Here is a 14,045-nt window from a genome sequence, read left to right as displayed (position 1 = left end):
CGCTCGACACGACTCGACTCGACTCGACTCAGCTCGCCTTTTTTGCGTTTCTGCCGCGAAAACATGGTACCTGAAGTGGCTGCTTTTTCTAGTACCGCCTCGCTCTAGGTTCCAAGCGAGCTGAGCCGATGCTAAAAGGTGACGTCGGCAGACGGCCGGCCACTGATTGGCCAGAGAGTGTGACGTAGTCACGAGAGCGACATGGCAACCATGCTGGTAACAGCCATAGCAGCGCCGCAGCCAACATATTCCACTTCAACATGCCAGCTAATAATACGAACACGAATACCATCGCATCGATGTTCTCCATTGTTGTTATGTGGGTTCTGTCCATGTGTGGGTTACGTAGGTGTCGTTTGCGTCGCGTACAAAAATACGTCACGGCCCTTTCGCGCAGCCGACCCCGCCCACGTCCAGGAGGTACTATTTGCGGTGGAAAACGACCCGTGCTGCTACCGTGTCGAGTCGTGTCGTGTCGAGTCGAGCTACATTGCGGTGGAAAAGCGGCATTATACTCATACTGAGTCACTATCCTGGGTACTTATACTCATACTTAGGCAGTGTCCTGTGTACTTGTACTCGGTGGCGTCACAACGCTGTTTTATTCGGGGCTAAAGCGCCGGATATTAGTTAATTAGCCCTGAATATAATTTCTGGGTAAAATAAATAAAGTAAAAGAATATTTTTTTCTCTCATATATATATATATATATAGACCCACTTCCATTCATTTTACTCTGAAATAGATTGAATAGAACTTTAGATCTTTGGGGATAAGCAGCAAAGCAGTCAGGTAGCTATTTAAAGCTGTTTTTTTGTATGCCCAAAGGGATACTTTTCTTTTCCCTCTGGGCTAAGTCCCAGATGTTTATGAAACCTAGAAGCACCTGTACATGTGAGCAGTCTTTTAGTGCCTTGCGTCGGCTCCATACATGGCTCAGGAGGACCACAGGCCAAAGCAGACTCCAGCAGCTGTGATGTCCATTGCGAAGGAGTTGCTTGAAAGAATTGAACACCAAAGGGTCATTGACAGGTTTGCCACCCTCAAAGTGCGGCGACATAGATTTTTTGGACTTTTTTTGCTCTTGATGTGAAGCATGTATTATTATGAATTATTGCTGACTTATATTGGTTTATGAATGTTCAGATAGGTGTGCAACCAAGTAGAATAGTGATGGCCATTCGTAAATAATTAACAGAAGATTTGTTGTCCAAGTCCCTTGTACCTAGTACTTTGTTCAATGACAATAAAGTTTAATCTAATCTAATCGAATGACTGTTGATACAAAAGGAGGCACTTGGAGTTAACGGTCAGGAAAACCAGCTGAGTGAAGCAGGTTTTGTGTTTGTTACAGGGGGCTGTCTGTGTGAACTGGCACAATAAAGCTGGTGTTCTGGAAAGGGCTAAAAAAAAATAGAAATAATCCGTATTTTGGAGTTAGTTGAACCAATGTTAAAATGAAAGTTATTTTTTGACATATTTTCGTTTTTGTGTGGAAAAAATGGTGGGTGGTGGCAGTGGGGCTCATTGGGAGCTCAGCACCCCTAAAGCTCTGACCCTAGAATCACCCCTGCTTCTAGTCATTCTTGCTTTGCTTGAATTCTGGAATAATTTTGGGGGGGAGTGCATGAGGTTTGGTCAGAAGGCCTGATGTAGGCTAGATTGGATGGAATGCGTGTTGTGAATTGAGAACAGCCAGCTCATAAGGTGATACAGCGTTCAGCTGTGCAACAAATATATTCTTCTTTTTCAATCTTGACGACTTTTGTAGTGCTGTGTGTAGCCACACCTTTGGCCCTTCTGAACTTAAACACGCAGTTAATATCCTTTCATAACTCCTCTTGTTTATGTTGGTAGCCATGTCATGTCACGTTGTCAACATTGGATACATGGAGCAGAACATAGTGAGTCATGTGTCCGATGCTTTTTGGAAACGTTTTCTTCATAAAGCGTGCCAGTCAGATTTTACATTTTATTCCTTAGTAATTAGCTCCATGGGTACGCCGTCTTTCAGAACCTTTCATTACCGGCACTAAAGAGAGAAAAAAGAGTGCGTCCTCATTGTACTCAGCACTTCTGAAAATGCACTTCTGAATGCGTCTCTGTCCCCGGCACATTTCAAACCAAACTGACGACCATGTGCTTTGCGACTTTATCATTTACACGCATCATTTTAAATGTATATTGTTTATACCTTATTTTTGGTTTGCCCTGTTTGTTCTGTTTGTCTTTACTTTATAATATAATCTATATAACTGACTTTCTATTTGGGTGGGGTTGATATTATAATATCTAACTATGACTGACTGTCTGTTTGGTGGGGTATTATTATTTAGGAGTCTATGTTTAACTTGATTTATTCATATCGATGCATACACAAATTATCATATGCAATTATACTGAGCATATAAACTATATGTATACAGTGTCCATCGTTTTTTATCTTTATTTTAATCTTTAATTTATTTTTATTATATTTTATACTTGTATTTATCACTAAATCTCTCGTTGCTCTACTTTTGACCCTTATCCCTTTGGGATTAATATGAGAGAGGGAGAGGGGGAGAGGGGGAATGAGAGAGAGAGAGGGGGAGAGGGGGAGGGAGAGAGAGAGAGAGTCTGTGGGCTACAGGTAAACCAGTTGTCCTCCTTAGTAAGTTAATGATTGATGGTTTTACTGACAGCTCTTCCTCAGGTCCAGCTCGTCTCCTGATTTGATCCGAGCAGCGTGGATACTCTTCTAAAGATCTCTTTACTATGTTTGTTTGGTTTGTTGTCCTGTCTGTTTCCTAACTCTGAAAAGTGGTTTTGTTCTCCTTCAAATTAGAAGTGTTCCCTTAGCTTTTCTTACAATTAGGGGTTAGGTGTTGGGAGTGACATGATTTCACCGCAGACGATACAATTGTACTTTGTAGACTAGAAGTCACTTTAGTTCCACTGTTTTAACCTCCAACATCGTGACACCTGGTGGTTCATAGCTTTATAGGGACCTCATCAAACCTTTACTCCGTCTTATCTTATCACTTGATAAGGTTCTGCGTGTGTGTTCTGGTGAAGCCCTGCCCTGGCCTCATCATAAAGGCTTTTCACGCAGTGAGCTGTGTTCGAAGTCTCCTTCCTCATTCGATCTTCACTGAGGAGCCCAGCTGCTCAGTCTTCACTCAGAACCTTTAGAACAGTGTTCACGTTCTGTCTCCGTTCTGAACACTTACTGTGTGTTTTGTGAACAACTGAATCTCTTCCTTCAAAGGATCTTACTTTCCTTCTTTTGTGCTTTTATATTTTCATACTACACGGGTCACGACATGTTTTCATCACAGAGAAGCTAAGGTACAGCTCGCTAAATGTCATTTTCTCTTTAGATTATTGGTCGTATATTCGCTGGAACAATGAAGATCCCCCTTTTGGGATTAATACAGTTAATCGTGAGTGTGTGTGTGTGTGTGCAACCCTGTCTCGTCAAAATTACGTTCCCATAGAACTATTCGGCATTCTCAATTACGTTTGTCATAAAACGTATTTTGTCCGCGATTACGTTTTATTGAACGTATTGCAAATACGTTCGTCCTCAGCCTATTTTTTGCCATTCATTAACCTCTAGGATTATGTTTGGTTGAAACCAGAGCTATAGAGAGAGAGAGTTGCGACACGCTATGATCTCGCCGACAGGGTGGTCACGTGGTTGTCACGTGGTTCATGTAAGCCTCAATAGTTCCAAACACGCCGCGATTTCAATGTTATTCTATGGGACGACAGCAGAGATTTCAATATTAAATGGTAAATATGTATGAAAAAATCACATACAAGTATTTGTCTGACTGTTATTGCATTATTGCATATTTGTAAATGTCAGTTTTACATTTAGAGCGGTAGGGGGGCAACTGAAAGCTATCTATAAGTACTATTACTTAGATACGTTTTTAAGTTTTGGAGGGAAAGCTTCACGTTCGTGTTAGCATACTGGCCTAACCTTAACTTTTACCTTACATCTGTGTTGAAATCAAAGTATTCAAGATGTTCTACCATGATCATTTAAAGATATAAGCCACACAAAGTATCAAATATATTAAAGAATAACAACTCATTACACTTGGATGAATGAAATTGTAATTTTTTTTATTAAACAATTAGTGTGACAAGAACAAGTGATTGCGATTGTGTGAACAGATTCAACAATGGACACAGCAGGGAACACTATATACTTAGGGCAAACCATTAACATATAACGTTGCAAATATACTATACTTTATGCCGTTACAATACTTAGAATAGCCCTGAGCAAATTCAAAATGGGTTTAGGAGGGAGGATCCTCGTTTGGTCATGAACTCTGACCTCTAACCTATTCTCAAAAGTCAGGGCATAAGTGGTTGAGGAACAGTTGTTACCCGCTCTGTGATCTTCAATGGTGTCATGGTTCATTGGTTACAACTAACATTTTATAGATAAATGGTCATACCATGGTTGGCTGTGCAGCATTTGGATGCCCCAATCTGTCCGAGAAGGGTTATCACATGTACGGCTTCCCCAAGGACCAAGAGCGCAGGGAGAAATGGATGGCAATGGTCAGCCGTCAAAACTTATTGACAGTCACCAACAGTCAAAAACGATGTAATGTTCAGATCACTTGCTAGCATTTCAAAGGGCATAATAATTCTAAGTGTAGAGAATTATGACTTTCCAATGATATTTGAAGTGCAATGGAAACTGATCTTACAAGCCTACCTACAGGTACACTTTGAAAATGACAGATTCAAAGCCACAAAAGTAGATAGGATGTTGAAGTTGAGGCCCGATGCAGGCCCAACAGTTTTCATCCATCGCCCTAAACCGAAGAGGAGGAAACCCCCTTCTGTGAGGGTGCCTCCGGAACCAAGTGCAACGGACCACACATATTGCACCAAATTAAACTTCGGTATGATCCATGCAGCTAACAATATTCCCCATTTCATGTAATTCAAGGATAGACTACACTCCTAATGAGATTACATAATTCATATTTGTACATTCAGTTTAAAAAACAACCAGAAGGCAGGGATTCTCTGAGGATTTGCACACAATGTAGATAATCAACACATTTCTACCCAATTAACAATTGCCGGTAGATCCATTTATAAATTGTATTGGTTTCTGATTGTGGCAGATGATTTAATTCACATTACAGAAATGTTTTGCTTTAATTCATTTTATTACATTGGAGATGACAGTAGTTGCAAATACAAAGGCAAAATACATATAACAGCAACATTACCTTGTAATTATTACAGAGATTGAGGGAGAAATTGAGGTGGATTTCAAGAGCGTTGAAAAGGACATCACAGGAGACGGAGAGAGCAATCAAGAGGTTACATTGCCAGGGGCAGGTGATCCAGGGGCAGGTGATCCAGGGGCAGGTGATCCAGGGGCAGGTGATCCAGGGATTTGTGTGCCGAGGGCCAGTCAGTCAGGGGTCAACAGTGAAGGAATAACTTTTGCCAGGGCCAGCTGCTCCAGGGACCAGACTGCCAGGGACTGATGGGGCGACTGTGGAGGACCTAATAAGGCAACTAGAAAAGGAAAAATTAATGAGAAGGAGAGCAGAGAGGGCTATTGCAAAACAAAAAAGAATCAATTTGGCACTAAGAAAGATAATCAATTTGGCACTAAGAAAGAGAAACAATTCAGTCAACAAGAAGTTAAAACGAAAAAGCCATACAGGTTAAATTGACCGCCCATCATAATCAGCATTGTTGAATCGGCGGCATCTGTAGGGCTTCATGTGCTGAACATCACCCTTTCCAGGATATAATTAAACAAACACTGTTATTTCTACTAGCTATCGCATCATAAAACCCGTCCTTAAATCAACCTAAATTATCCTAGTAATCCAACATAAATAACTAACTAAATAAAAGTTAGATTCACTAGTACTGAACTTTGTAATTGTTGGTGTAGATACCATCACATTGTGCAGTCGAGCTAACAAACTAGCAGGCAATCGGTCGTCTACCAAGATAAAAATATATATAATTACGCTGTCCATATACAAATAAATATCAATATATGCATCATAAAAGGTCCTGATACAATATAGACAGTTGACAATTCAAAAGAGGTAGCTATTTAATCAATGTACCCCCGGAGATACCTTCACAGGTGGTGAAGTCGAGCTAACAAACTAGCAGGCAATCGGTCGTCTACCAAGATAAAAAAATATATATAATAACGCTGTGCATATACAAATAAATATCAATATATGCATCATAAAGGTCCTGATACAATATAGACAGTTGACAATTCAAAAGAGGTAGCTATTTAATCAATTTACCCCCGGAGATACCTTCACAGATGGTGAAATCGAGCTAACAAACTAGCCAGCAATCGGTCGTCTACCAAGATAAATATATATATAATTACGCTGTGCATTTACAAATAAAGATCAGTATATGCATCATAAAGGGCCTCTGATACAATATAGACAGTTGACAATTCAAAAGAGGTAGCTATTTAATCGATTTACCTCAGAAGTTACTCGGCGGCCAGCAATGGAAATGAACGGTCTCCTCCGCCGTAAAATGGTTGTTTGGAACTATTCGAGGCTCCATACCCCGGAAGTAGGCGCTACAACGGAGTCCAATGGAAGTGTCGCAACTCTCTCTCTCTATAGCTCTGGTTGAAACGTATCCCAGATAGGTTAAATGTCAACGTATAGCACATTATTGTCATTAAGGCATATCTTCCTTTCAGGGAACGTTTCATTTAACGTATTTTTTCTGAAAAATGTATCTTGGCCGTGAATACGTTTTATTGAACATATCGCAAATACGTTCGTTGTCAGCCTATTGTTTTGCCATTTATTAACCTCTAGGATTAGTATCCCAGATAGGTTAAATGTCAACGTATAGCACATTATTGTCATTAAGGCATATCTCCCTTTCAGGGAACGTTTCATTTAACGTATTTTGTCTGAAAAACGTATCTTGGCTGTGGATACGTGTTATTGAACATATCGCAAATACGTTCGTTGTCAACCTATTTTTTGCCATTCATTTACCTCTAGGATTATGTTTGGTTGAAACGCATTCCAAATATGTTAAATGTCAACGTATAGCACATTATTGTCATTAAGGCATATTTCCCTTTCGGGAAACGTTTAATTTAACGTTATTTTGTCCCTGATTACGTCTTATTGAACATATTGCAAATAGGTTCGTTCTCAACATTTTTGTTGTTATTTATTTAAGCTACCTCTTGGATTACAGGCTACATTTAATTGAAACGTATCTTCATTCATTCATGAAGGCTATACCGGTGAACGGTGACGTCAGACTCACGCCCACCTACAAACCAATCAATGTCCAGTATCAGCCTGTCCTCTCGGAAAATACGACCACGTTGGTTTGTTCCGCCACAGATTACGACCCATTGGAATTTATCCAAAACGAGCGAACGAGGCCCTCTACATGTGCGGGCAACCCTTTCTCATCAAAATTACGTTCCCAGAGAACTATTCGGCATTCTCAATTACGTTTGTCTAAAAAACGTATTTTGTCCGTGATTACGTTTTATTGAACATATTGTAATGACCTCGCAGGTGACATAACGATGTCGAGTCATTAGTAATTGAAGGAACTTTTAATGGACCAAAACCAGGTCACTGAAACCCGTAACCAACGGCAGAAATCCCACCCAAAACAAACCCCGGTTACCCCGGCAACCCCCAACACGGTCTCACTCACGTGCAGGCCCCCACCCTCGTGTTCTTCCAAGGCCCTCCCCCAGCTGACCTAATGATTCGCCCTCACACTGATTGACAAGAAGAACATTACAATACATGCACACACAGAACAACTGGCATAACGGACAACGAAATACAATGCAACACATAACACAAAAACAATTTAATTGTCCCAGGGTCGCTACAATATCGTGAACACGAATTCGTTCTCAGCCTATTTTTGCCATTTATTTACCGTGTTACTATGGCAGAATAAAGAATAAATTCATGCATTATCATTCAACTTGAACATGTGTTTTTACAGTATAGAGTGGTGGAGAGGGATGACGTATCGACAATAATGAACACACGAACAATGTTAATAGAACAACACGCAACCACATAACATCCCGAACCCATTAACCCCACTTAATCCTAACAACAAAACAAGTTAACAAAAGCCCCATTTGTCAACTGAGAACCCCAATTCCCAGAATCCCCCGCGGCTCCGGAACACGGCGTAGCTCATATTAATCTTTATTATCTGAATGGGAAATGCAATATTTTAGGACAGATACACCATTAAACGCGTTTCTAATGACATTTCTAGCGAGAAATGTACATTTTCCTTACATAATCTTCAGTCAGTGAATGTGTATGATCTTTATTAATCTTTATTATCTGAATGGGAAATGCAATATTTTAGGACCGATTCACCGTTAAACGTGTTTCTAATAACATTTCTAGCGAGAAATATACTTTTTACTTGCATAATCTTCAGTCAGTGATTGTGTCTGATCTTTAGTTTTATAGTTATTAGGATTTGATCGGCTCGCTCGCATGTTTCAACGACGTCAGGTTGCTTTCGCTAAACTAGCAGCTCACGTGCTTCCTGCGTTTGTGTTATTAAACTGTTACTTTATGTAACTTTTAATGATATCATCTTGTTAGAAACACGTATATCTGCCCAGTCGCCAAAAGCATACCTACGTTGACAGTGTACGTTTCGTGAACACTGGATTACGTCGCATTTCAACATAAAATAGCGTGTTATACACACACACACACGCACGCACACGCACAGACACACACACACACACACAAGCACATACAAGCACACGCACGCACAGACACACAGACACAGACACACACACACACACACACACACGCACACGGTGCATTTCGCTGCTAAAACAACAACAAAAAAATATTCCCTCAAATAGTATTACTTTCAAAACGTTGGCCAAAATGGCCAATAATATCATTTTTTATTTGGGATGCTTCTAGGACATTTTGGGTGGATTTTGAACGGTATGTGGGGGGCACGTTTTTTGCAGGACCTGGCAACCCTGCGCTGTTGCCCGAGATCTGGATCCACCCCGGCGTGGTGCCGTCTCCTTTTGACCTTTTGACCCCAGACTTCTGGGGGAATAGCTGAATCAATTCATTAGTCAATCAGAAGCATGTAAATATCTTCACGGTGGCGTAAGAGGACGAACAAGGTGTCCTTCAACATCTACGCTTCCAGGCGATTGCAACGGTGCCACACATGAGCATATTCGAACATGTTTAATGGTAGTAATTAGCTGTCGAAATTGGAGGCCTTAATCAATACTGAGCAGCTATTGATTTGCTTCCCGATAAAGATTATTCACAAATGACATGTTATTTAGCATCTACACGTTGAGCTTTGAGTCCAATGACGTTGAGTCCAATGACACCAAGAACGACACTCTAGCTAATGGTAACATGTATTTTACATGGTACACCTAGGTCTAGGACATGATCTCGGTGTAGCAAGAGGCCGAGCTTGATCTCATTGGACTCAGCTTAACGTGTAGATGCTAATTAACATGTAATTTGTCAAAAATCTCCATCGGGAAGCAAATCTATAGCTGGTCATTATTGATAAAGGCCTCCAAAATCGACAGCTAATTACTACCCCGAAACATATTCAAATATGATCATGTGTGGCACTGTTGCAATCGTCTCGAAACGTAGATGTCAAAGGACACCTTGTTTGCTCTGTTGCACCACCGGGAAGATATTTTCATACTTCTAATGGATTGATTCATATTTGAAGGTTCTCGGAGTGAGACTTTAAGTGGCTGCAGCAGAAGTGTTGAGACGAAAGATGATATCAAGAGATTTATAGAATATTCCCATTCACATTATGATTCTTCGTCGTAACATCCGACCAAACATCCTTTACATTCACAGAGCGAAGATTATGAAAGTCCAGGCTCAGCAAGTGCTCCATCTCGTTGCACCTGCACCCAGCGGCTCGCTTGCAAGATTTTGCCCTGAAGTTCTTCCCAGACCTATACCCTAACAGTCCAATATGCATATCTGAGAATCAGGCCTCTCTTCAATAATGACAAAATGTAATGAGAGAAATACAGATTCACTTTTTGTTATCTCATAAGCGGCGTGGTGCCGGCTCCTTTTGACCTTTTGACCCCAGACTTCAAAGAGGTGGCCACAGGTCAGCGCTGTCTACACACATTAAGCCACAAATGTACACCTCCATCCCGCAAAAAATGGGGCCTAGAAACTAACCTCTGTCTTATGTACATTGACTGTACTGTTGGAGGTCACGCCCCTTTTCCAGCCTTTTCGAGATAGCTAGGGATGCTAAAATGTTTACACACATTTCCCGGGGCCCCGTGTACGACATATCCGAGATTTGGAGTTCTAGCCCTTAGAGAAAAAAAGTTTTCCCAAATGGAGTGTCATTTGGACAAAGCCCCTCAGAAGTGTAGCCTGCAAGACCTAATGGTTCAGAATGTGGTGGAAAAACAGTTTTTGAGATAGGAAGGTCCTACCGCCCTGAAATTTTAATGCCTTATTCTAGGGCCTAACTTGGACCTCGGCTCCGAAACTTGGCCCGGTCGGACCCCGAGGGCAGGAAGGGGGGGCCTGCCCTCGGGGTCTGACCGGGCCAAGTTTCGGGCAGGAAGGGCCCCCCCTTCCTGCCCTCGGGGTCCGACCGGGCCAAGTTTCGGAGCCGAGGTCCAAGTTAGGGCTTTGTCCAAATGACACTCCATTTGGGAAAACTTTTTTCTCTAAGGGCTAGAACTCCAAATCTCGGATATGTCGTACACGGGGCCCCGGGAAATGTGTGTAAACATTTTAGCATCCCTAGCTATCTCGAAAAGGTCGGCAAAGGGGCGTGACCTCCAACAGTACAGTAAATGTACGTAAGACAGAGGTTAGTTTCTAGTCCCCATTTTTTGTGGGATGGAGGTGTACATTTGTGGCTAAAGGTGTGTAGACACAGCTGGCCTGTGGCCACGTTTTTGAAGTCGGGGGTCAAAAGGCCAAAAGGAGCCGGCACCACGCCGCTTATGAGATAACAAAAAGTTAATGTGTGTTTCTCTCATAACTTTTTGTCATTATTAAAGAGAGGCCTGATTCTCAGATATGCATGTTGGATGGCTATGGGTGTAGGTCTGGGAAGAACTTCAGGCCAAAATCTTGCAAGCGAGCCGCTGGGTGCAGGTGCAACGAGATGGAGCACTTGCTGAGCCTGGACTTTCATAATCTTCGCTCTGTGAATGTAAAGGATGTTTGGTCGGATGTTACGACGAAGAATCATAATGTGAATGGGAATATTCTATAAATCTCTTGATATCATCTTTCGTCTCAACACTTCTGCTGCAGCCACTTAAAGTCTCACTCCGAGAACCTTCAAATATGAATCAATCCATTAGAAGTATGAAAATATCTTCCCGGTGGTGCAACAGAGCAAACAAGGTGTCCTTTGACATCTACGTTTCGAGACGATTGCAACAGTGCCACACATGATCATATTTGAATATGTTTCGGGGTAGTAATTAGCTGTCGATTTTGGAGGCCTTTATCAATAATGACCAGCTATAGATTTGCTTCCCGATGGAGATTTTTGACAAATTACATGTTAATTAGCATCTACACGTTAAGCTGAGTCCAATGAGATCAAGCTCGGCCTCTTGCTACACCGAGATCATGTCCTAGACCTAGGTGTACCATGTAAAATACATGTTACCATTAGCTAGAGTGTCGTTCTTGGTGTCATTGGACTCAGCTCAACGTGTAGATGCTAAATAACATGTCATTTGTGACTAATCTTTATCGGGAAGCAAATCAATAGCTGCTCAGTATTGATTAAGGCCTCCAATTTCGACAGCTAATTACTACCATTAAACATGTTCGAATATGCTCATGTGTGGCACCGTTGCAATCGCCTGGAAGCGTAGATGTTGAAGGACACCTTGTTCGTCCTCTTACGCCACCGTGAAGATATTTACATGCTTCTGATTGACTAATGAATTGATTCAGCTATTCCCCCAGAAGTCTGGGGTCAAAAGGTCAAAAGGAGACGGCACCACGCCGGGGTGGATCCAGATCTCGGGCAACAGCGCAGGGTTGCCAGGTCCTGCAAAAAACGTGCCCCCCACATACCGTTCAAAATCCACCCAAAATGTCCTAGAAGCATCCCAAATAAAAAATGATATTATTGGCCATTTTGGCCAACGTTTTGAAAGTAATACTATTTGAGGGAATATTTTTTTGTTGTTGTTTTAGCAGCGAAATGCACCGTGTGCGTGTGTGTGTGTGTGTGTGTCTGTGTCTGTGTGTCTGTGCGTGCGTGTGTGTGCTTGTATGTGCTTGTGTGTGTGTGTGTGTGTCTGTGCGTGTGCGTGCGTGTGTGTGTGTGTATAACACGCTATTTTATGTTGAAATGCGACGTAATCCAGTGTTCACGAAACGTACACTGTCAACGTAGGTATGCTTTTGGCGACTGGGCAGATATACGTGTTTCTAACAAGATGATATCATTAAAAGTTACCTAAAGTAACAGTTTAATAACACAAACGCAGGAAGCACGTGAGCTGCTAGTTTAGCGAAAGCAACCTGACGTCGTTGAAACATGCGAGCGAGCCGATCAAATCCTAATAACTATAAAACTAAAGATCAGACACAATCACTGACTGAAGATTATGCAAGTAAAAAGTATATTTCTCGCTAGAAATGTTATTAGAAACACGTTTAACGGTGAATCGGTCCTAAAATATTGCATTTCCCATTCAGATAATAAAGATTAATAAAGATCATACACATTCACTGACTGAAGATTATGTAAGGAAAATGTACATTTCTCGCTAGAAATGTCATTAGAAACGCGTTTAATGGTGTATCTGTCCTAAAATATTGCATTTCCCATTCAGATAATAAAGATTAATATGAGCTACGCCGTGTTCCGGAGCCGCGGGGGATTCTGGGAATTGGGGTTCTCAGTTGACAAATGGGGCTTTTGTTAACTTGTTTTGTTGTTAGGATTAAGTGGGGTTAATGGGTTCGGGATGTTATGTGGTTGCGTGTTGTTCTATTAACATTGTTCGTGTGTTCATTATTGTCGATATGTCATCCCTCTCCACCACTCTATACTGTAAAAACACATGTTCAAGTTGAATGATAATGCATGAATTTATTCTTTATTCTGCCATAGTAACACGGTAAATAAATGGCAAAAATAGGCTGAGAACGAATTCGTGTTCACGATATTGTAGCGACCCTGGGACAATTAAATTGTTTTTGTGTTATGTGTTGCATTGTATTTCGTTGTCCGTTATGCCAGTTGTTCTGTGTGTGCATGTATTGTAATGTTCTTCTTGTCAATCAGTGTGAGGGCGAATCATTAGGTCAGCTGGGGGAGGGCCTTGGAAGAACACGAGGGTGGGGGCCTGCACGTGAGTGAGACCGTGTTGGGGGTTGCCGGGGTAACCGGGGTTTGTTTTGGGTGGGATTTCTGCCGTTGGTTACGGGTTTCAGTGACCTGGTTTTGGTCCATTAAAAGTTCCTTCAATTACTAATGACTCGACATCGTTATGTCACCTGCGAGGTTATTACAATATGTTCAATAAAACGTAATCACGGACAAAATACGTTTTTTAGACAAACGTAATTGAGAATGCCGAATAGTTCTCTGGGAACGTAATTTTGATGAGAAAGGGTTGCCCGCACATGTAGAGGGCCTCGTTCGCTCGTTTTGGATAAATTCCAATGGGTCGTAATCTGTGGCGGAACAAACCAACGTGGTCGTATTTTCCGAGAGGACAGGCTGATACTGGACATTGATTGGTTTGTAGGTGGGCGTGAGTCTGACGTCACCGTTCACCGGTATAGCCTTCATGAATGAATGAAGAAACGTGTGAACATAATTTCCTGCAGCTCAGTTCAGGCAGCCGCCCAGACAACGCACACTTCCCGCTTTGACCACAGCTATAGCCCTAGATAAAGAAATCAACAAAGCAACCCCCGCTCCTACAGTTACCCCGTCAGCAGCTAATTTCTCCTCTTGTGACATGT

At 41.7% G+C, this 14,045-nt stretch overlaps 1 long non-coding RNA gene across 1 annotated transcript; it reads right to left on the bottom strand.

Moving 5' to 3' along the window:
• Positions 1 to 5,294: 5,294 nt before the first annotated feature.
• Positions 5,295 to 6,640, bottom strand: LOC132455302 (uncharacterized). Its single transcript, XR_009525154.1, has 3 exons — positions 6,498 to 6,640; positions 5,694 to 5,771; positions 5,295 to 5,544 (listed from the first exon to the last, which is right to left on the bottom strand). It is a non-coding gene; the product is annotated as an uncharacterized LOC132455302 (long non-coding RNA).
• Positions 6,641 to 14,045: the final 7,405 nt, after the last annotated feature.

Source organism: Gadus macrocephalus, chromosome 4, assembly GCF_031168955.1.
Source record: "Gadus macrocephalus chromosome 4, ASM3116895v1".
NCBI lineage: Eukaryota > Metazoa > Chordata > Actinopteri > Gadiformes > Gadidae > Gadus > Gadus macrocephalus.
This window is presented reverse-complemented; position numbering and strand designations above follow the sequence as displayed.